The 20636-nt window shown below is 57.4% G+C and overlaps 1 protein-coding gene across 7 annotated transcripts in view; it reads left to right on the forward strand.

Annotated features, from left to right (window-relative positions):
- Positions 1 to 20636, forward strand: part of Nck2 (NCK adaptor protein 2) — a 100862-nt gene that overhangs the window by 56071 nt on the left and 24155 nt on the right. Inside the window, exon 1 of one of the 7 annotated variants that reach the window (XM_023717518.1) lies at positions 10893 to 10999. The exons of the other annotated variants lie outside the window; for them this stretch is intronic. The gene's annotated coding sequence lies outside the window, so the exon portion shown is untranslated. Of the gene's footprint in view, positions 1 to 10892; positions 11000 to 20636 lie in introns of those variants that run through there. 7 annotated transcript variants of the gene reach the window in all.

The raw sequence follows: 20636 nt of genomic DNA on the forward strand, positions 1-20636 counted from the left end.
ATGATTCACTTTTGAACTTTGCTGAAATTTGCAAATCTGGTTTGTCAAGTGCCATCATAGTGACCTGTGCTACTCTTACCAAAAAAAATCCCAAGAAAACCTTTTTAAAATAAATCCTGGAGTGGTGTGGGTCTATTGGACCCTCTGTGATGCTCAGGTAAACATATGCAGAACCAGATGGGGCATAAAGGTAGGTCCAAATTCCATCCTGCCACTTGTACACGTGTGTGCTTTTGCCATTATTCATGCCTAGTGAGTAAACACACAGATTGCTTCCTGTACCCTCAGGGAAAGGTACTGAGATGCACAGAGGCTACAAAAGAAAAGCAAGGGATGGACCCACTGCCCCGATGGCTGGGTCCAGACTACCCAACCAGTGCTGTAGTCAGCAGGAGGAGGAGTCTGTATTGGCTCTTCCCACCTGTGCCCTGCCTGGGACCCAGCGACTCAGTCCTGTGCCCAGAGAAGCCAGGATGACCAGATCCACTTTCTGGACATTTTTGTGGGTACACATCTCCCTGAACAGCCTTTGAAAAGTCAGCACCCGGCTTTGTGAACTTCACCGTGGCTGGAGTGGCACCTTGAAGCCCACTTGAAGGTGAAGGAGGCGAATGTGCCCAGCATTGGGCTATGACACACTCTGGGCTTCGGAAGAACCCTCGTGCTCATATGACACGCGGTAAGGAGCTTCTTCTGTGGCATGCGGCTGAGGTCTGCTCGGAGCCTGATGAGGCACGGAGGGCTGTGCGGCTGTGCTGCATCCTCACGCAGCTCAGTTAGGCGTGAAATGCCACCTTCCTGGGTGGTGTGCGGCATTTCTCTTCATTGGTGCTTGCCCCCATTGGTGTCTCCCTTAGAAGGACGCCGTGACATTTAGCTTTGTATTCCAGGTCCTTTCCCAGGGTGTAGGGGTGAACAGAGCCATGCTTTTCCTTTCTTTAGGAAGGGCCTCGATGCTGGCAGAAAGGTGTGGAGAGACCTGAGGAGGGCCCGACCTCACCCACACTTTAGCGCCTCTGATCTGTCGTTTCGCTCCCAGAGCTGGAGATTAGAGCTGCCTGCTGTGCCTGGCATGCGGCCAGCGCAGCTCCCGCTCTCGTGGGTCCCGGGTGGAGATGCTCGAGGGGTGCAGGTGAAGACACCAGCGAGTCAGGTCCAGGGGCAGGAAGGGTCCTCATCCGCACACAGAGCACCCCAGTCAGCAAGGTGTCTGTGAGGTGGCATGTATTCAGCACGAACAGAGAAACATGAATGCACTGTCATTTGTGGATGTGATTTGGACCTACGTTCAGACAAATCTGTTCTAAGAGGAATCTATGAGATAGTTGAGAAAATGGGGATACTAATGAAATATGAGATTTATTGTGAGGAATTCACAGTGATTCTGGAGTGTGGAGAGCTTGGGCCTCCTCCCTGGCAGGCCCTGGAGTGTTCTGGGAGGTGAGCTCTGTAGTCTGCTGAGCTGCCCAGTGAGGGCTGGGGTACGGATGGGGGGAACAGCATGTGTGTGTCTACATTTGTCTCCTTGTGCATGTCGTCCAAGTCCGCATTAGAGATGGGGCAGTGTTGCCTTGCCGTGTTAGGGTGCTCTGCCCAGGGTGGGTGGCTTGCACAGAGCAGGGGCCTTGGAGGTGCCCGGCGTGGTGGTGGGGTTGTCCTGTCGGGACCCTGACCTCTCGTTCCTGCTCGTGCACATGGGAGGTTTTGTGGTCCTGTTGCATGTGTCTTGTACTGGTGGGGCAGTCTCATAGCACACCCCCCTCCTCGTCCTCCTTGAAGTTTGAGGCTGGCAAGCTTGGCCTGGAGCAAAATGAGTTTTCTTCCCCAGGATGCTTTCTCTGGAGTGAACGTCCTGGCTTCCTGGTTGTTTTGAAAGTGGCCAATGGACTTCATCTCTGAGCCCTGTCTGGGGGACCTCAGCCAAGAGTCGTCAGCGAGATAGCTGAGGTTGCCCCAGTGTGCGGCCTGACCTTTGCAGGGGAGCTCTCTAAGCTACGTGGTGTCTTAGCATGGACCCAACCCCCAGGCCAGACTTGTGCGAGGGTTCTAGAAGGCCAGGGCCCCTTGGCTGTCTGTCTGGATCCGTCGTCCACACCCAAGAGCCTTTCTCCTTGTGGCACAGAGCCGAGCCATAGCTGGTTCTCCCGGCAGCAACCCCAACAGTCCTGGCCCCACGCTGTCCTGGCAGCCCTGGGTTCAGCTGAGCTGGAGATGGCTGCGGACAGGTGGTGAGCCAGGAAGGAGGCAGAGGGGTGGAGGAGGCATACTGGGACTCTTTAGTGGTCATTTGCCTTATTCCTTGTAAGTAAAAGAGAAAAAACGGTGACTTTAGCTCTACCGAAGAGGTCTGACTTGAGTGTCACACGGGGCCATCACAGGGCACCAGACTGCTCTTGCTGTGCTCTGGAACACTGACTCCTGCCTTCACATACAGTATTCCTTCTCTTGACAAAACTTTTACATTGCAGGCTGAACATTGTTCCTCTGAAATATGGAGTGCTCCCACATCCAGGACACTTTGAAGCTGGTACTCAAAAACTTTTGAATTTTGGAGCATTTCAGATTTTGAGATCAGGGATACTAAGCTGGTAAAAATCTACAAGCAAATATTTCAAGCTCTGAAAAGTTCTGCAATCGGGGGCTGTTGTGGTCCCAGTCATCTTGGCTCAGGCAGCTCACTCCCTGGACGGTGTGTGTGTGGTGCCCGTCTAGGTCTCGGGGGAGGGAGCCCCGCGGACTCAGCCACAGGATGCCACAGACGAGTCCCTGTGCACTGACATTTGAAGCAGAGTGCTGGGACGACACGGGTTGTGTGTGCCCTGCTCCACGGCTCTTTCTGGACAGCCTGTGGGCCCTCGCGTGATTTGAGAGGGCAGAACCTCTGGGACGGCAGGTACCCAGGCAGCTGGCGGCAGCAGGTTTTGTTTGCCAGCTTGTTCCCTTTCCTGGCGATTTCTGCAAGAAGAGCGAGCCTGCTGGCTCTACAGTCGCATGCAGTGGAAGGTGGATGATTGTCTCCCAGCATTGCTGGGAAGCTTGAGGGGCAGCCACAGGGATAATCAGCCTGGGCGTGCTGCCGGTCTGGTACCGCTGGTGTGGGGCAGGGGGAGGCGAGTGGGGCAGGAGGCGGGGAGTGGGTCCCCAGCTCTGCAGAACGAGGGTGGCCCAGCTCAGGCGGGTGCAGCCTGGTGTGCGGCAGTACCACACCCACCAGGCATGCCTCCTTGGCTGGCTACAGATCCAGGTACACAGCCCCCTACTAAGCCTCCTACAGCCTTGCTGGAGCAAGGCGTGTTATTACAGACTACGAATTGAACACCTGAGTCATCCTCTTGGGTGGGGCAGGGCAGCCCAGGACCACCCAGAGGACGCAGCAGACGTCCCGGGCGGCAGAGCTGACCGGGCAGCGCAGGCTTTGTGATGCCTGCAGCCTACAGTGTGGACTCCTGGCAAGTCCCAGGTCATAGTGCAGCAGAGATAAAGGAAATTCCAGGGTTGCAGAGGTCTTTGGTTTTTTTTGTTTTTTTTTTTTTTTTTGCTCTGAATGCCCTCAGGGGTGCTTTGGCTGGCTGGAGTGTTGTGGGGATCGAACTACAGCAACCTGAGGCTGACAGCTTTGTGGAAGCAGCCACTTAAACAACTTAGCTAAGGCCAGGCCCCCGGTCTTTGGGTTTGGAGTGGTAAAGTTTTGTCAAATCAGAGTGCAGAAAGAGACCCCAGGTGTCTGTGTCCGGCCCACCTCTTTGCCCCTGGAGAAGTGCATGGAGTCGGTGCAGAACCGTGTTCAGAGATGAGCGCGGACCCCGCCGTGCATTCTGTCAGCCGAAGCTGCTGTGCACAAAGTCCTGGGGTCAGTCCTTTCAAGGCTATCTTTCCTCTGTGTGACTCTGTGCTTTTGCAGTTTTTTCCTGCAGGCTGAGGTCTTTTGCATAAAGCACTTTCTGAAGGGTGGAGATGATGGTTTGTAATTGGGACCTGATTCGGACAGGTCCCTCTGGTTCCCAGTTGCTGCCTGAGCGTTTCTCCTATACTCGCCTTCACAGGGGTGAGATGTGAAAAACCTGTTGCACTTGGGAATTTTAAAGACCCAGCTGTGAAGCTTCTTACAGTAAACCCTGAACCAACCCATGAAGGTTTGCAGGGTAAAGGCCGTGTGCCAAAGGCTTGGTCCCAGGGAGGCAGAGGGGCGGGCCTCGAGGGAGGAAGTGACGTCACAGGCAGCAGGCGGGGGGGGGGGCCTGGCCCTTCCTCTTCCGGTTTGCTTCCCTGCCTGCCACTATGGGCCTTGCTCCTTCCAATGCTGACGCCTCGGTGGTGTGCCTTGCCCCGGCCCAGCTACCTCTGAAACCCAGAGCCGCAACTTCAGGCATTGCACCACAATGATGGGCAGCTCGTAACAGTCCCTGAGACGGAACGTCGTGAGCACAGCCCGGTGAGCCGTGCATACGCGGTGCGCTCGGCGCCAAGGGAAGGTGAGGCGGGAGCGCCCGGGTCAGATCCTACCTGGCAATTTAGGTGACCCTGTCTCAAAATTAAAAATAGAAAGGGCTGGGGATGTAGCTCACTCCGCCTGGACGGATTTCCAGTACCGCAGAGAAAAGCACAGCTCTGGAAGGGGAGCGTCAGCGTACATCCGGAAGGTGTCTCGTGGTTAGCTCCTTTCGCTCCTTCCAGCGCAGCGTAGGCGACAGCGCCCTGTGTGCAGGACCCGAGCCCGACGCCGTCCACGTCCTGCAAGCCCGCTCCCCTCTGGGTCGGCTCTGGACGTGTCCGTGCAGAGGCATCCGACGGCGTGGCTGCCCGGTGCGCCCCCGAGGGGCTCGGGGCGAAGGGGCTCGCGCCCGGCAGCGCCTACCGGGGCTGAGGGTTCTTGGCGTCGGTTAGGTGTAATGTTCCTGGTTTACAGTTAATCACTGTGCTCTCTTACTGTTTTTTCCTTTGAATTAAATCGTATACTTTAAAAAAACAGCTTTTAAGATAATGGCAGAGGAGGCATAAAGAGGGATTAATTTTTAAATCACAATTTATGAACTTGCCTTATAACATTTTTATGATGGCCCTCGTTGAATTATCCTTTCCTATTTGACGAAAATAGAATTCGATTTTCCTGTGGGGTGTTTAACATTTTGGGTCATAATCACGCCGGGGATGAATTAATAGATGTCTGAGTGCACTGTCAGACGATCCCCTCCGGGTCTAAAATGTAATTAAAAATGCCAGCGAGCTCGCTTAGGAGTCCACGGAGGACTTCGGTCCCCGTGAAATGCTGGCCAAGGACTGAAGCGTCTGCCCCAGTGTGCAGGTGTGGGACACTCGCGGCCAGGAGACAGTGCCTGCCCCCCGATTTTGTGCATTGTGCTCCGCTTCCTGGGGCAGGGGCGCCTTTAACCCGAGGAGAAACACGTTTCCTTTTTAAGTGTCCAGGTGAATCAGTGCAGGCGGTTCGTGAGAAGCCAGCGAGGAAGCGAGACTGACGCACACTTCCGCTTCCTTCCAGACCGCGCGCGATGCTGCGGACCTTGGTTCTCCCTGAGATCTGAGCTGGATGCATGAGTTGTGAGAGTCCCTGCAGCTCTGTACCTGTAGAGGCATCGGGGAAAAGGTCACCGTTTCCCAGAGTTTGGTGCTTCACCAGTCACTTCTTGTAGCTGTGTGCCAACGGTAGACCTCCAGTTTTCAGGTGGTGGTTTGACTTGTTGAAGGGGGTTTAATCTGTGCTTTCCAGGAGCTGGGGGCGGACCTGGGCCTGTCCTGCAGCAGCACTTGGGGGGTGTGTCGGGTAGGTGGACAGGAGGTCTGTGGGAGGGCGAATGTCACCCAGGGGCCAGGCTGTGGTTCTCAGACATGTCCTGGGCCTCTCCTGCCACATCAGGTCAGGTCAGGGAGCACCCCGAGCCCTGACCTGGGCCGAGCAGAGGGAGATCCCGCTGTGATGCTGAGAGGGCGAATCCGCGTCTGAAGGGAAGCAAGCTAAGGAAGCTGTCTCTGGAGGGCTCACCCTGCCTGTGTGAGAAGTGTGCTCGCGTGTGTTGAGTGCAGACGATCATGAAGCTTGTGTGGGTCCTGGGACAGATACTGGTGTCCAAAGACACGGACAGGGGCGGGTCTGTGTGGTATTCGGTTCTTGTGGGACAGAACCCAGGGCCTCGCATGTGCTGGGCAAGTGCTGTTCCCCGAAGCTTCAGCACACAAGAGTATTTCTTGCCCTAACAGATAGTTTGGGCCATTTGGCTCTCAGCTGCTGCCCGGGGCCCAGTTACTCTACCGCTCTGTGTCGGGTTGTGGGGTGAGCAGAGTTGAGGTCAGGGTACCGTGTCATCTTCAAGGACTAGCAGACCCTAGCCAGCGTTTTCTTCCATTCTTTACAGATCATTTTGAACTATTTTTGGCTGCAGATTTTTGGACTTTGGAGCCCCTTGGTGTCACGACTGCTGTGAATTTACTATGTCAGCATAGTAAATTAGAGTTCCTTTTGCTTGGTCTAAGTGACTCCTAAGGTATTTGGTGGGTGTGCTTTCTCCTGGGCCATATTTGGTTTGCTTGTTTGTTTTGTAAGTTTGGAACCTTCTCCATTTCGGATACGTGCTTTGGGAGTGCAGCGTTCAGAACACAGAAGATGTGCCGGGAGGGCTTAAGTGTCCAGCGCTTCCAGCTCGGTGTCCGTAGTCTCAGCTGGCAGATGTGCCCATGCGCTGTCTGCTCGGGGTGTTGCTGTTGTGATCACAGAGGGGTCCTGGCTCGGGGCTACGGTGCTGACCCTCACTGTCCCCATCCTGCCCTTGGCTTTGAGGTACCCTTCTAGCTCAGGGCCTCATGGCCCGTCTTCCAGATCCTGTCAGAGACACCATGTGGTGTCCCCTTTCCGGTCCTGGAGTCTGAGTTACAACAGAGACCTTCTCAAACTCCTGGTGACTCCATTTTTAAAAAGCCAGTCCCCGGAGTGAAACCTCTTCAAGCCTAGTCCTTAGTAAATATTGTCCCCGGCATCCCTGGTCAGATGTCAGGGGACATCAGCTAGAAGTTGCAGCTCCTCAGATCCACACAGCAGGATCTATACATAGCTCATCCAAAGCCATAGCTGGTCGGAAGCCGACACCCCCCTGCCTCCTCAGGCAGTCCGTCCTTCACAGAGGCATACACACACCCTGTGCCTGGCTCCCTCCGAGGCATGTGGTGTAGCCAGGTGGGGGTGCAGACTGCTTACTGCACATATATCTGTGAGAGGCTCTGAGCCCATACTCTGCAAGGGCAACTTTGAGGGTAAGCGTGGAGGAGTCTGAGCAGGTGGGGGATGGGCCTAGGCAGGGAGAGCGGCAGCGGCCTGGTGGGGACGGGGTCCGCGGGCCTCAGAGGCCCCGCAGGCTGCCATCGGAGGCGTCGGCTGTGCGCTCAGAGCCACTGAGTTGGATGCCACTCTCCGGGTCCAACAGGACCACCTGAGGGAGGTGGGGAGGCCACAGGGGGCACTTAGTGGGGCAGAGGCAGCTTCACCAAAGTTCCTTTACCTAAGAGCCACCCAGGGCCACCACCTCCACCAGCCTCCCCTCTGAGGCCCTGGGAGCCATCTGGGCCTTAACTGCCCCACCAGATGCCCAGGCTCCCTGCCCACTTGCACATCACCCTGGGGCTGCCTGGGTACCTGTGCCAGGCCCGGGTTTCATTATTAAATACTTTGTTACAGAGAAGTCTGAGAAAATCGTGAGCCACCCACTCAGGCAGTGCGGGTCTTTGTTGAGTGCAGCAGCCACACTCTGGGCAGTTTTTTGGCCATGTGCTGCAGTATCTATGAAAATAGATAGTTCTGACGTTTTCCCTCAAGGTGCCTGCTTTGTGCCTGGGGACTGGGGGGTGAAGGTCAGTGCCAGGCCCAGGCCAGCAGGGTGAAGAGTTGAGAGAACCAGCTGGTTCTCTGGGCTCAGAGTGGAGGCCGCCCGTGTGCAGACCCCAGGGCAGTGAGGGGCGAAGGGTCCCGGAGGCCTCCAGGCACCTAAGCAGGGGTGGTGGGGACTGGCATGTACTGCCTGCTTGTGGTCTCCGCCAGGCCGATGGGAAGGGTGACAGCTGGTCAGCCTGATCTTTTGAGTTGCTAGCAAGAAAGGCAAGCAATGTGGCCAGGAGGGCTGTGGGGTGCTGGCTGTGAGTGGGGTCTCTGTGACCTGGAGGGGTCCTTTGGCCTCTTGGTGGTCCCCAGGAGAAAACGGTGAGAGCATTTAGAAAATAAAGACGAGATGGTAGCCGAGGTCAGGTGGCGGACCAAGCCTGACTGGCAAAGGACCTCTGGACAACAGTAGGGATATTTATACCTTTGCATAGTTAGTATCACGTGACACAAGGTTGCCTAGTGACTGGTAGCTGACATTGACCAGCAAGGGTGCTTTTCTCAGGACTGAGGCAGTGTGACTGCTTTAGGCAGTGAGGCCTCATCCTACCCTCCCACATAGGGTCAATTTCCAGCTTTCGTGTCCTCCACAGTGACCCAGGCCGGTACCTGGGCATCAGGAAGGAAGTGGTTGTGTGAGGTGCATGGCAGAGGAGCCCGAGTGGGGTGTCAAGGCCCTGTTTCCTGGGGGTGCATTTCCACCCTTTATTCTTGGCCCCCACTGGGACCCTCCCTGCTGCACGCAGCCTCCTTTGCTGGGTGGGAACCCTGGGGAGAGGGAGATGACCCCTGATTTTCACGGAGTTCTTGCACATACCCACAGCCTTCGCTGCATTCCGGCCTGTGCTTGGGCATTGGCCGTGGTCCCTTCTGGGGACAAGAACGTGAAGGGCAGTAGCAGAGTCTTCTCTGTAGAAAGCTGTGGCAGTTTTTCTGAGGAGAGGTCCTAATGAGTCGGGCGGTCAGGACTACTGGCTGGCGTAAGTGACAAGGCCGGACAGCTGGGAACACTGGCCCTGGGTGTCGCCACAGACCCGTGGCTGCTAGAGCGACAGCCTAGATGTGTGAGCCAGCAGCAGTCTGCGTCCTCTGGGCTGCGCTGAGGAAGCAGTGGCTTTGCACCGCTGAGCAAGGAGGAGACGAGAGGTCAAGCCCCAGAGCAGTGTTGCCAGTTGCTTCCTTGGCCTCATGGACGCAGATCTCCGTATCAGCCCTAATTGACAGAGGAGTGGACTTATCCAGAGTTTAAATCCACTGTTTGTTACTGTAACACAGCACTTGAGGCTGTCTGCATTATAAGGAAGGGAGGGTTCGGGGCTCACAGGCTCTGGAGGTTCAGCTCCTTGCTGCTGAGATCTGAGGAACATGAGTGCCCTGTGGCAAGTCAGCACCCTCCCGGAGTCAGCCCTGCCTCTGCACACCGGGGTCACTTGCACCCCAGCCAGGGGGAGGAGCCCAGGCATCGGGCATTGTTACAGCAGCCCCCGCCCCCAGGACCCTGGACTCTGAAGGCCTCCCCTGGAGAGTCTGCCTGTTCACGCATCAGCTGATTCCTGAGACTGAAATCCACGCCTGTTACTCTAGCACTGGGCGGAGAGGGCGGAGGGTCATGCTTGGTGCTGGGGCTGCCTGGGAGTTCAACCTCATGCAAACAGCGTAGCAAGAACTGGCCTCCGGAATCCGACTACCCAATTAAATTAAAAATTCCACTCTAATTACTGCTTGTGGGAGAGTCTCATCTTTGACCCTGGCAGGAAGGGAACCCTCAGCAGAGATCTGCCTTACACAACAAAGTGTGATCCGGTGGGCTGAGCGACAGGAAGCGGTGGCTGTGTAGTGCTTGGCAACACGCCGGCGACGCTGGCCACGGTTGGTCCCTCCCGCCTTGCTGCTGTGGGGCTGCTGGCTCTAGCCATGGGTCCTGCTGGGGCAGAGAGCGAGCCCCCGTCCTAGTGTCACATGCAGAGGACAGCGTTCTGCTGCTCCCTGTGAGGGGTTTTAATTGAGCCTACTCTTTCCCAGCGGGGCGGTGACCGGGGTCACTGCAGGGCCTGAGGGATGGGAGATCTTTATAACTACTGGAAGCAGAAAGTGCACACCTGCTCTGCTTTCTACGGAGGCCCTGACAGACAGCCTTTGTCACGTGTCCCTTCCTAACCAGACCCGCGGCCCTCAGGCTCTGAACCCTTGGTCACTGGTCCTGGTGCTCGAGGCCCATCATGTTGTAGTGGAGCTCCGGATCAGACGTGCCGTGCACACCCTGCTGTTTTGCAGCTGACCCTGCTGGGCCTGGCCCTGCCACAGCAGGATGGGCCATGCATGTAGGATGTGGTTGTCAGCGCTCGGGAATGGAAACCTAAAGAGGATGGATGATGTGAGGAAACCTTGATCAGTTATTTGTTATGGAAACAAAACTACTGAGCCGGGAATTTGTGATTCCCAAGTTAGAAGCAGGTTCTAGACAGGTTACTGATCAAGGGCTCTGAACTGTACAGTGCCAGGCCTGTGCCTGGCCTCTCCTGCCGAGCCTTCTGTGCCCCTGGGTGAGTCCCACGTGCCGCCCCAGGGACCGTTACTGGGAGGGCCTTCTCTCTCTTACCCACCATAGAAATGTGTGCACGGGCTGAAAGAAGGACTGCAAAAGGTGCGCGGTGCAAACGCTGATCAGACACCGGGAAGGATCTTAGCGACATGGAAGGGCAACGCTGCAGAGAGGGGAGACTGCACTAAGAAGATGGCCTTGTTGCGCACACAGGCGCCAAGCCACAGCTGCAGCGCAGGAGGCCAGCTGCCGACTCTGAGGAGAAGGACGGACCCCGGGTGCCTTTGCTGGCTTCCTCACCCCTCCTTGCCTGGGCTTGGCAGCACAGCGACCCAGAAGCCAGTGGGCTCTCGACTCCTGAACCTCCCCAGGCCTGGCTTTGCGCCACGCGGCCTGCGGCAGCGGAGCACTCCTGCTTTGCCGGCACCCACAGGGCGCGTGCCGCACTAGACCCTCCGCTGGGCCCGAAAGCAGACGCAGCCGATTTTAGAGAGTCAGAATCATGCGGTGCATCTTTCTGTTCTGTGATGCAGTCTCTCCTTTTTGCTTTAAGACAGCGTAATGGTGCATTTTAGAAGGTGACATAGTGGATGGCTCTGTTCATGTAAAATCTCAAAATGAGAAAGTTGTGGAGATGGAGCAGAGTTGGGTTTTGCCGGGGGCAGGAGTACATGTGACCACAACTGGGCCCAGCCCAGGTGTCCTGAGACTGGAGCTCCCATGTCCCGGCTTCCAGGGTGTCAGACAGAGCCTGTGAGCTCGGGCACGGGGGATGCAGCCCTTGGAGGAGGCCTCGGCCACAGCTTTGCAAGGACTCACGAGTCTGCGCTTTCCTCCAAAACATAAACTAAGCAGTTCTTATAAAGAAAAAGTGTAAAAGGTCAGGTCACTTCCTCTCGTCACAGTGGCCAACAGTTTGGGATGTGGGAGATTTCCACACTCGTGTAGCAGTTGGAAAGTGTGGAAAGGAGGGTAGAAATCAGCTGGGCGTGGGGCGCGGCCGCTTTCCAGGCTGCCCTGTGCGCTCCCCAGGCGCCTCACTGCGCCCTTGTGCTTTTCTATGTGGTTCTAGCCTTCAGTAACCTACGCCATAACTGATGCTGATCACAAGAACATAAAATAAGAACCACGCGCACTGGCGTAAGAACACTGCGCGAAGGCCCCAGCAGCACGTGCCTGAGCAGGGGTGCCCACGCTGGTGTGGGTTGCAGTATTTAAGCTCTGCTCTTGCTCCAAAGGGTCAAGGCTGGTGCCAGCTGGGGACCCTGCACCCTGCCTGTTCCTGGGCACACCCTGCACCACCTCTCAGCTTGTCCGCTGTTGGGCTGCGGCATCCTGAGCAGGTCCCTGGCACGCCCACCCTAGTGCTCCCCATTCTGTGTTGGCAGAGCCCAGCCCTGGGCTGCGGGGATTGCAGTGAGCCGTGCGCGTGGGCACACCTGGACTCAACAGGCTCGGTGGAGCCAGCAGCCCCCTCGGGGGGCAGTGCCCACCGTCTGCACTGGCATCTCTGGAGATTGCAGTCCTGTCAGTGGGGTTTGCTCCTTTCCACAACAAGAGCTATTTTTCACTAGAACTCAAGTGAACGTGGCTGCAGTCCATGCTGGGCCTCAGCCCTTGGTGGCGTGGGGCTGCAGCCACCCAGTGATGTCCTTGCATGACCAATAAATGTGCCCGCTAAAACCTGACCCGGCTCCCCCACCCACCACGTGGCCTCTGCCTCCTGTCAGACTCCTGGTTACGTCGACAGGCACAGAATACTCAGCTGCACAGAGACACCCACAGGGCCGAGCCAGACATGCCCGTGGCCCTGCCCCCACCCGAGACGCCTGTGTCCTTAGCACCGCGAAAGCCGCCGCTGCGTCTCTTCCCATCCTGCCCCCTTCCTGGGACTGCTGAACAGTACCAGGTTCGCAGCAGCCCTGCAGGGCAGCGCGGACCCTCGGCCTGGCCACAGCTTCCCCTGACTTCACCCTGGCACTGGCCGCAGTCCAGAGCTGAGAGCGATGTGGGTCGGGCGTTCTCGCCGGGTCCCTGTGCAGTCCCCAGTGTGTCTGTCACCTGATCACTTGGCTTCTGGGGAGGACGACCGCAGAGGTCAGCTGCTGCCTCACCGGTGGGCGTCACAGCCACGTGCCGCCAGCCTGGTGCCACCGTTGGTGTCTGCTGAGGCCACTCGTCCACCCCCCTTGCAGGCTTCCCTGCTGTGATCTGTCGAAGAGGAAATGAGGTCCCTAAGTGAAGCTCCTACTTCCGGGTGGGGGGCGGCCTCCTGTCCCTTGGTTGCCTCCGAGGCCTTCACCCCTCGCCTTCACCCCTGCTGACAGGAGCTGGAGCCACAGTGCTTGCTATGCCCTTGGGCCTTCTGGAGGGATCCAGGGGCTTGTGGATGGAGCGCCTCCCCCATGTGGGGGGTGAGTGTCTTCTGTGCCACCGCAGGGGCCACATTTGCCCCGTGGCACCAAGAGGGCAGTGGGAGTGTAGGCTTGGGAGGGGTAGTGGACCATGGTCCAGAGCCATGTTCTCCTCGTGCCCTGCAGCGGATTGTGGGTCCCTCCCTCCCTCCCTCCCTCCCTCCCTCTCTGTCTCCCTCCCTCCCTCCCTCCCTCTCAGTCTCCCTCCCTCCCTCCCTCTCAGCCTCCCTCCCTCCCTCCCTCCCTCCCTCTCTTCCTCCCTCCCTCCCTCCCTCCCTTCCATCCTCCTCCCTGCCAGCTGAAGGAACGCACGGCGCCTCTAGCATTCTTACCCAGCTGCCTTTGGGGCGCGTCTTCCTGTGGCCTGGATGCGGAGGAGGACTCCCAGGTTTCTGTGCTGGTGCTGCGCCCCCACGCCCTGCCTGCGCCAGGTGGGTCCCATGTCTGCCCCTGCTTCCAGCTGTTCCTGTCTCCTCGACCTGCGGGAGTTGCTTTGTGTTCCAGGCTCTGGGCCTGGGTCATCCATTGGCCGCACTGCTTGCCGCAGGTTTCTAGCGCGTGAAGTCCGGCCAGGGTGTGTGGTAGTCTCCAAGCCTTACTCTCTGGTAAGGGAGAACACGGTCTCTTGCCTCTCAGCGCAGGAGGAGGGGCACTAATTCCAAACATTGCCGTTTCCTGGCAGAAAGCACCGGGGCCTTGCAGCTTGACGGCAAGGGTGGTGTGGACCACTGTCGTTTCAGTGGTCAGCAGCCACTTTTCAAGTGAAATGTTGATAAAGTCAATACAAATTTGTGAAGGCTGGAACTGTGTTAGCAGCACGTCCATGGTAGCCAGCCAGAGCGCCCTGCCTGCGCCTTCCCATCATCCTGCACACCTTGCTCGCTTGCACTGTGGCTCCAGTCCTCTGCTGGGGTTGGGAGATGCACCTTCTTGCTGACCCAGGGTCCCTGCACCCTTAGGACTCTTCTTGTGCTTCCACCGTGTTATCCAAAGTAGCTGAAAAGTAAAAATGTAAATTTTGGGCCAGTGAGATAGCTCAGTGGACTAAGCGCCTGCTTAGGCAAGCGCAGGGAGACTGGGCGTGGTGGTGCGTACGTGTAATCCCAGTACTGGGGAGGCTGAGACAGGAGGATCACTACGAGGAGCAGTGTAGTGAGACCCTGAATGAAATACATTAAAAAAAAAAAATTTAAATTTTGTGGCAGAATCCTTTTGTGGCTCCCATCCCATGAGGAAAAGACCTCCGACAGTGTAGAATAAATGAATAGAATGATTTGTTCTAATGGTGTTTTTAAATAGGATCACAAGTCCGCTTCTTGTACAGCAATTAACCACTAAGAAGAATATATGCAGTGTATTATTTGTTGAAACTGTACTTCCGATTTGATTTGAAACTGTCTCATTGCTATCTGTTTATCAATAAAACTTGGAAAAAAGATAGTGAATGTAGTGCGAGTGGGGATGTTTTGAATGAAACACCTCAAGTTCAGGCCAGCCTCAGAGCCTGGCCTCAGTGTGGTACCTCTGTGGCCAGCACCAGCCCTGTTGGGACACCCTCAGGCTTGGTTTGTGTGGCCAGAAAGGAAGGTTGAGATCAAAAGTGAAGTAAACAAAATGCTAAGGCATGTGCTGGTGGTGGTGCAAGGTCCCGTGATCCCAGAGCGCCCTTGGGGCCAGCTGGAGCCTCAGGGTAGCCAGTCATAGCCCAAAGAAAAGATCAGGGCTGGTAAGGTCATTGTGACAGGCGCGTGCATGCATAAGGAAGCAAGAAAGGAGCAACTCCACAGGTAAAAGAGGACAAGGGCTTGGGCGCTGCCTGCCCCAGGAGAAGTGGCGTCACGGCCCACCAGTGAGGCTGGGTGCAGCGGCGTTCTCTGCAGTGGAGGCCACCAACAGGGACACGGAGACCCGAGGTCAGGGTGATGGCCATGTTGGTGGCACAGATGACCTGCCCAGCATGGCGCAGGCGGTGCCTGACCTGCTGTCTTCGAAGGCCCGCACCTAGGTTACAGACATGTTCAAAGCCGGGGTGAAGGGCCTGGGGCGGGGAAGGTGCCTCGGTCCCTGCACGGTTCCGGAGCTTCTGCTCACGTCTGATACTCATGGGGTTGGGAACAGGAACTGTGCCGACGTGGGAGGAGAAGTGAGGTGTGTGGCCCTGGGTGGGCGTGGCATGTGGGGTCACACTGTCTGCCCCAGGCATGTGTGCTTCACCCTGAGGAGGACTCAGAGGATTGGTGCTGAGGAAGGCCAGGCGTTGGCTGGGGACCGGCTTCATTCTCGGGGATCGAGGAAGCGTGTGACTTTCATACTTCAATGTGTTCATGAGCTACAGCTTAAACTGTAGAAGTTATAGCTACTTTTATGATTGTGGTGAAGAAAAAAGAAGACATAGCAAGGTCTGATAAATCCTTATAAATGATGGATAGCAGTTGTCTGCTTTGGAAGCCGTGAGTGAGCAGTATCTGAAAATTCTGTGTACGCCGGCGTCCCAGAAGAGGCTGAGTTCTGCCAATATTCTTCTCCGTGGATGAGCAGTGCCTATTTGTGGTTTGTCCCCTCACCCAAGCCCTGTACCTTCCCTTAGATTGGCAGAATCAGTGTCGGTCTAAGTCCAGCACTGTTACTCAGAACTTTTTTTTTTTTTTTAAATGAATTTAGGACAGGATTGGCAGGGTGTATAGGGTCTCAGTACATAAACTGGACTCATAGTGATTCTCCTGTTTTCTCCCAAGTGCGGGATTATAGGCGCGCGCCACCACACCCAGTCTCAGCACACCTGGGGACAGGGCCAGCACGGCACACCGGGAATCAAACCCCAGCCACTGCGCTCTGCTGAAGCAAATGCTTTAGTCTGCTGAGCTATCTGGCCAGCCCTCTCAGAACTGCTTGTTCGTGTGTTGTGTCACTTAGTAAAGATAGGTGTTTCATCAACAGTGCCTTCCCAAATGGTAGCATCAGGCACTGCTCCATGGTGTTCACACCCAGCTCTCCTCTGACCACCATCTGGGTGCCACGGGGGGCCACGGCTGTCAGGAATGTGTGCACTGCCCTGACCACTGATACTGCGTGAGCAGCACTGCCCAGGCTTGGAGCCGGCGCTGCCGACCCGTCCCTGGAGGCCTGCTGGCCCTGCCGGGTTGTGCAACTCTCTCTTGCTCTCTGGTTGCTGCGGGGCGGCATTTCACTCAGGAAGACTGGCTGGCCAGGGACACCTTCGGGAGAAGTGGCCAGTAAAGTCAGTTAAAAGGCAATTTTCTTAGTTAATGTGTAATTTGGGAGTGGGAGCCTGATTTTGGCTGCAGAGATGAATTCGTGGAAGAGATACACTTAAAGTTCTATCTGAAAACAGATTTGTTGCCGCTAGCGTGGAAATTTTTTTTTTTTTACTTGCAGTCACTCTTGATAGCAAGTCCTACAGGGAATGCACAAAACACACGCACACGTGTGCTCAACGCACTCACACTCAAGATAGCTGCTGTCAAGGAAGCCGGAGCAGCTTGTGTGGCAGGGTCGCGGGGCGCCGTGGCCTGGGGGTAGGAGGTGCCCCGTCCTGTCAAGCACTGCCAGTTGCTTAGAAAACTCAGCTAAAGTTAGGGCGCGACCCACTAACCTGGCAAGGTAGAGAGCCGGAGAACCGGGCCAAAGGGCCCTGGTAGTACCTGGCCACCTGTGCTCAGGCCACTGTGGGAATCAGGCAGTGGCGTGCAGCGTGGCAGTGGGACAGCACCCAGGCTGTGGAGGAAGGAGCCGCCACACACCGGCACGCAGGCAGCCGGACAAGGGCCGTGAGGCCGGCTCTGGAGGTGTGGGAGGAGCCGCACTCGGGCTGTGGAGCCTCTGGGAGCAGCACGAGGGCTCAGAGGCAGTGGCCCCCGAGCAACACCTTGCGTGGCTGAGACAACGCACTGTCGCAGCATTTCTCCGCAGCTCCAGGAATCAGGTCTTCTGACCCTGACCCTCACCGTAAGCCCTGCCTGCACGGTGGGCAGTGGCCAGGGCTGATGCAGACAGGCTGTGGACCCACGGCCCGATGGGCTCCCAGCCGGGGAAGGCTGGGGGTCCCAGAGCCCTACCAGGGAAGAGCAGGTAGCAAGGGGGAGCAAGGGACGCCTGTGCTCACCCGCCCCGGGGATGGACTCCCACAGACGCCAGGAATGTCTTAGTAGTGACCTGGCCTTCCCTCGCTGTCTGCAGGGCCTTCTGGTGGGTGCTGTGGGGACACAGTCCCACTCATTAGTGGGCGCCCTGGAACAGGGTGCTGGTGTACCCCTGGAAGCATTTCTTTCTGAAAATTTAGTCCAAGGCAAATAAGTTTTGGATCTTTGACACACTGCATCAAGTCCATGAGCCCTGTGATTTTGGCGTCACGGGGACGACGACACAGATAAGAAGTGACGTCCAGCCCTGGCCTGGGCAGGGTGCTGGCCCCTCCCTGTGAGCCTTGCACACACTGCGACTTCCTCTTCATCTGCTCAGGTGGGAATGGAGGTCAGTGTCGGCACCTCTCCCGCAAGCCTGCACAGCTCCACAGCTCTCAGGCCCTGGCTTTTCCAGCCTGGACAGTAGTGCCCTGAGACAGGTTCTCATGAGTGGCTTCACAAACGGCAAAGGGGTGGCGACTTGGCGGTCTTTCACCTCTAAACATTGTCCCACAAATCCCAAGGTCAAGTCCTGAGAGTACCCTCTCTGGTCAGACCGCCAGGCAGAACTCCCCGAGTCTCACTGGCCCGAAGCCTATGCCCGCAGCCTCCGGCCATGCCTAAGAGCAGGTGCCGAGGGGCCCGGTCCCCTTCCTCAGCAGAGAGAAGCCACGTGGGGAGAGGAGGCGCCCTGTGCTTCAGAACCGGAACCCTCCTCCCAGTGGCCAGGCTGTCCTCCTCAGCCACTGCCCCGAGTGAAGTGCTGGAAATCAGACAGACCCCTGCGCAGAGCACACCCGGGGATCCGCGTGCGCTGCCGTCTCCGAAGCCGTTTCACTCCCACGTAGCAAGAGGAAATTAAAATTCAGCCTCACTTTATCAGCCTCCAGCTCCCCGTTGGAATTGGTGTTTTAACTGGTGTGGCAGAAGTTTGCTACCGATTAAGAGCAGCAGGCAGTCGGGAGGAGAAGGGTCTGCACCTGGTGCTAAGTTGCTTCCAGCAGGGTGCTTCCACTTTGCGTCGTCCTGTCTCGAGCCTGGTGTCACCAGGCATAAACGCTCTCTGTGGTGACAGCCATCTCACAGGGTCTCCATGCCTCGGCCAACACGTGCGCTTTTGGGCACTAGTCTGTGGTGCTGGGCCCTGGCCCCTCACCCCCGCATGAGGCAAGGTGTGCTGTTCATCGCTCCTTTCCGTGTAGTGCACTTTTGTGTCTCAGGGAGATGGTAAGACCCTGACTCTTGTCACAGCTTAATTCACTTACTGAGAGCTGGCACAGCCACCGGATTCCATGTTGTGTCCTGACGGGAGCTGGAGTGTACTCGCTGTAACGCGTAGTCCTGCTTTCAAATGCCACCAGCTGCCCAGCTCTTCCCACGGGCAACTGTAGGTCCCTGCCAACTCCTGTCACAGTTGGCATCTGGCAAACCCTTCATCTGTGGTGCATCTTGAAATTTTAGTCAAGAGTTTCAGTGCTAGAGCTGCTTCCGGGACTTTCTGGGTCCCTCCACGCATGCAGATGTCCTGGCGGGAGGAAGGGTGCTGTGGAGGTGCCTGGCTCCTGGCCGGGGCCAGGAAGCAGGGAGTGGAGGGAGGAGACCCGCCCAGGGTCTGATCTGGCCCCAAGGCCCGATTGCATGTAGACTCCCCAGGTCCACTGACTCCCACATGTGGCTGGTAGTGGTGATGTGTGTGTGTGGAGAGGGAGAGACCCGCTGGCCATGCCCTCCCGGGGCTGCTGGCTTGGAAGAAGGAAGCGTAACAGATAGCTTTGATGACTGGGCTGGGAATCGCAGAATGAAGAAGCCCAGTATCCGGCTGGGATATTCTCGGGGCCCGTCCTTTCTGAAAGACGCCTGCCCTCTTCGGCTTTCAGAAGCCAACATGACGTCATGATCAGGCCTGCCAGCCGCACCGCGTGGACGGGCATCTTCTGAGCTTCCGTGACGAAGCTGCCCGGTTTAGAGCTGGGCTCTGTGCAGACTCTGCCCTCTGGACGTTCCATCTGCTGTCTGGAATACAGATGGTGTTTTCTCCCCTAGTGGCTTCTTATCTGTGGATCCAGGAGTCGTGCCATGGAGGATGCAGATGCCTCAGCACTTCATAGAAAGTGTCATGTTTCTGTTCTTGCTTTTGCTTTTAGTACAGGAACGGAACCCAGGCCTCACGCTTGCCAGGCAGGCCTGGGCCGCTGAGCTACGTCCTGGCCCAGTGTCCCAGTATTAAATGGCACTTGGGTCTCCGCAGCCCCCTGCCCCCCTGCCCGTACCCCCGAAATGCTAAGGAGTGCAGGCTGTCACTGTCTTTCCTCGCTGCTCGCCACCACGTTTGGGGACACTCCTGGGTGCCCCAGGGCCTGGGTGCAGAGGCTTCTGCTGAAGTGACGCGCTTCCAGTCTCCTCCCTGGACTGACTGCACTAGATGTGTCAGTAACCTATCGTGGGCAACCTGACGTTAACTTTCGCCTGCCCTTGCATGTGTTCCGCGTCTGGTCAGGGACAGTGATGTGTGTCCGCACCCCTGAGTTCTGCATAAGGGCCCTTTCTGTGCGGCTCTGCCTCCTTGCCCCTGGCAGTCACGGATCCTCTTTCTGACTCTAGCTTCGCCTTTCCAGAATGCTAGATCAAGGGAATCATTACCAGGGCACTTGCTGGAGGACAGTGAGGCCGACAGAGCTCTCGCAGAGAAGGGAAGGGGCAGCGTTCAGCTCTGAGAGCAGGGAAAGGGACGGGACAGCCGGCTGCGGGGGAGGTCACCGGGAGGCAGTGCCCTGGCCAGAGCACCCCGGGGCATGCGGGTGATGCAGGAGGGAGGGGCAGACAGTGCTGCAGCAGAGGGGGGGAGGCCTACGAGAGGAGCAGAGGAGAGGAGGGCAGGGGAGGCCTACAGGAGAGCAGAGGAGAGGAGGGCGGGGAGGCCTATCAGGAGAGCAGAGGAGAGGAGGGCGGGGAGGCCTATCAGGAGAGCAGAGGAGAGGAGGGTGGGGAGGCCTATCAGGAGCAGGATTCGGAGGAGAGGAGGGCAGGGGAGGTCTACGCAAGAGCAGAGGAGAGGAGGGCAGGAGAGGCCTACAGGAGAGCAGAGGAGAGGAGGGCAGGAGAGGCCTACAGGAGAGCAGAGGAGAGGAGGGCGGGGAGGCCTACGTGGGAGCAGGACTCAGGAGAGGAGGGCAGGAAGACATATGCGGGAGCAGGACTTAAGAGGAGACGGAGGGCAGGGGAGGCCTATGTGGGAGCAGGACTCAGAGGAGAGGAGGGCGGGGAGGCCTATCAGGAGCAGGATTCGGAGGAGAGGAGGGCAGGGGAGGTCTACACAAGAGCAGAGGAGAGGAGGGCGGGGAGGCCTACGTGGGAGCAGGACTCAGGAGAGGAGGGCAGGGGAGGCCTATGCGGGAGCAGGACTTGGAGGAGAGGAGGGCAGGGGAGGCCTACAGGAGAGCAGAGGAGAGGAGGGCAGGGGAGGCCTACAGGAGAGCAGAGGAGAGGAGGGCAGGGAGGCCTTCGTGGGAGCAGGACTCAGGAGAGGAGGGCAGGGAGGCCTACGTGGGAGCAGGACTCAGGAGAGGAGGGCAGGGGAGGCCTATGCGGGAGCAGGACTTAAGAGGAGACGGAGGGCAGGGGAGGCCTATGTGGGAGCAGGACTTGGAGGAGAGGAGGGC

Source organism: Octodon degus, unplaced genomic scaffold (assembly GCF_000260255.1).
Source record: "Octodon degus isolate 3935 unplaced genomic scaffold, OctDeg1.0 scaffold00052, whole genome shotgun sequence".
NCBI classification, from domain to species: Eukaryota; Metazoa; Chordata; class Mammalia; order Rodentia; family Octodontidae; genus Octodon; species Octodon degus.